Below are 2,631 nucleotides of genomic sequence, written 5' to 3'. Positions count from 1 at the left end.
AAGGCTAGATGAACACCTTGCTGGGGTTGTTTGACCCCAGAACTTTTTCCTGCTCAGGTCCCTTCCAACCCTACAAACTATGAAACTATTTGCACATCCCTTTTATTGCTAGAATATTTTATTCACATTGGCACTGATAATTCATGCAAGATATGTTCACTCACACCTTATAAACCATACTACATTCTGTTTCTGAAATAACAACTAGAAACTTAAAAAAAATCTAAAAGCAAGGGCACTTGTAGTATTATGGCAATATTTCAATACATTATAAAAGGTAGACTTCCAGGATGATCACTGCATGCAATAAATCAATCAGTTGCAAATTTTATCTTTTATAAATACTAAACAAATTAATGCCTACTACCAGGAGACAAGTACTGCAGCTAAACATACTGCTCAGTATTAGACACTAATAAATGTTTTTAGTGCTGTGGATATTCACATTCTTAAACATAAATAAAAATAATCTTAAATAAAATATTTCATTCAATTTCCCGACCACTGAAGGACCAGAGTCAAACAATTTGGTAATTAGGTTTTTGTGTGTGTGTGAATCTAGTATGCCAAACTAAAATATTTTTTAAGTTAGAAGATGAAATGTTTCAAAAGACCTCAACAAATGGTGACCCATTTGATTTATTTTTTTGTGTTGCAAATAAATAAAAAAGAAAAAGAGAAAAAAATTCTAGAGTCTCATGCTGATTTTGAATCTTCAACTACATAGAGAGTTCACTGTATTTTTAACTGCAAACAAGATGGGTTTTGATCCTTTATATCTTTATCCATTGGTCATTCAGTGGTACAGTATTTTTTTGTCTTCTAGAAAGAAATCCTCTGGGAATTAGAATAAAAAGATTACTTTCAAGATTTGAAAGTAATGACTTACACCCAGGTAATTATTAAAACAAATGGAACATAATACACTTTATTCACCCTACAAAATATATTTTGCTACAGCAGTTGTGGTAGTGACAGACTAAGGAAGGGCCCCATTCTGAGTTTGACATGTATATCTTATTTTTTCTTATGAATTTGTTCTACATGGTACAACAATAATGGTGATTTCATGGTATTCTACCGAAATAAGATTCAAAATAGTACCCATTTTTGTCTGAGGTTTGTGCAAAAATGGTATTTGACCTCAAGTGTGGGTAACTATTCCCTATTTTTAGGCTACTAGGAAGCAACGCAAGTCAAAATTGGAAATGAATTGTATGCTACTAATATGGAGATGCCTACAATGTAGCCAGAGGCAACTATAGCACATGTGGGCCAACGCAAACGGGCTTTAATCTCAGTAGCTCATGTAACAAACTGAAGTGAAGGAACAGCAGCATGAATTTAAGCTCGGCAAGCTGGTCAAGGAAACTATAGTACTCTAATCAACTGCACACTGCTACACTTGTTTGTGCCATGCTTTTTCTTCTTTTTTCTTTTTTTCATCCTTTTTAAAGGTCTATAAAGAGTTTTTTCTCCTTTTTTCTTAGGAAATTTCTTGCTATACTTCAGAGCAAGAGAAAAAACTTAAAAATATCATTCTAAATTTCCTTACAATATCTTAACATACAATCTCATTTCAGTTACGTTCTGGGATCTTACGAATCAATTGTTTATTTTCATAATGGTACCGGACTCTAGTCTGGCGTGGCTGTTTAGTGTCCCACTGCACCCAGGATTTCTGGCAGGCTTGTACAGCCCCTGCTGAAGCCCATGACACTGCCTTTTTCACTGCTGTAGCCAGATCTGCATTGCTAGCCAGATTGAAGCTAGCTCCGCAATGGCTAAATGGGCTGCAATCCACTACATCTAAATGGCTACTTGAAGTAGAGAAATACCGATACAGAATAGCTTCTATCTGTGGATTGTGTACACAAACTGCTTGGCAGAGCTGCTTCAGTGCAGTTTGTTTATGGTGTAACATATATATTAATACTGATTCTGTTTCTAAGTAACAGAGAATGATACACTCTATTGTCTGTTGAACAGCACTAGAATTGTCCTCTGAAAGAAATACAAGTATATAAAAAAATGACTATTTTGGTATCTAGAGAAAGTAGTAATAGGAACTGAATGTGAATGGAAATGAATTTTAACTTGCATTGCTTATAACTCACTGGAGAATACAATGACCTAGATCCTTAGCTAATGTAATTGATGGAGCCATATCAGGCTGAGGATTTGACTCTTTATTTGGAAGCAGAAAACTTTCTTTTCTATAGAAAAAGAGAAAGTACCTAATATGTTCAAGAAATTGTTTTAAGATGAATTCATCCATATAAAAAAAATCTAACCTTTGTAACACTGCTAAGATGTATGAGAACTAGGATACTCTAATATATAAGTGCAGGCTACTCAAGTCAAAGACGCAAGTGGACATATTTAGACTGTCAGTTTTTCAAAATCTAAGTGTGGATTTAGCAAGTAAAGTAGAGCCAAAAGTTCCTTTTACTCTCACCCATTTCCCTTTGGATGTGCCCTCTACCTTATAAAATAAGATAGCAAATATCCTAAAATGGGCATTAAAAATAGGAGGGAAAATGGTAATGTACATGAAGGCATTTTGAAATAGTTTGGCTGTTTTTGACTGAAAAAACATCAGTTTTAGCAAGGTGGACTCTGATTTTTTAT

At 34.2% G+C, this 2,631-nt stretch overlaps 1 long non-coding RNA gene across 1 annotated transcript in view; it reads left to right on the top strand.

The window, feature by feature from the left end:
- The first annotated feature begins 80 nt into the window (after positions 1-80).
- Positions 81-2,631, top strand: part of LOC109287296 — a 20,799-nt gene continuing 18,248 nt past the window's right edge. The window contains exon 1 of the long non-coding RNA XR_002094820.1: positions 81-2,543. This is a non-coding gene — a long non-coding RNA (uncharacterized LOC109287296). The remainder of the gene's footprint in view (positions 2,544-2,631) is intronic.

This window comes from Gavialis gangeticus, unplaced genomic scaffold, assembly GCF_001723915.1.
Source record: "Gavialis gangeticus isolate Ggan-Ray unplaced genomic scaffold, GavGan_comp1, whole genome shotgun sequence".
Taxonomy (NCBI): Eukaryota; Metazoa; Chordata; order Crocodylia; family Gavialidae; genus Gavialis; species Gavialis gangeticus.
This window is presented reverse-complemented; position numbering and strand designations above follow the sequence as displayed.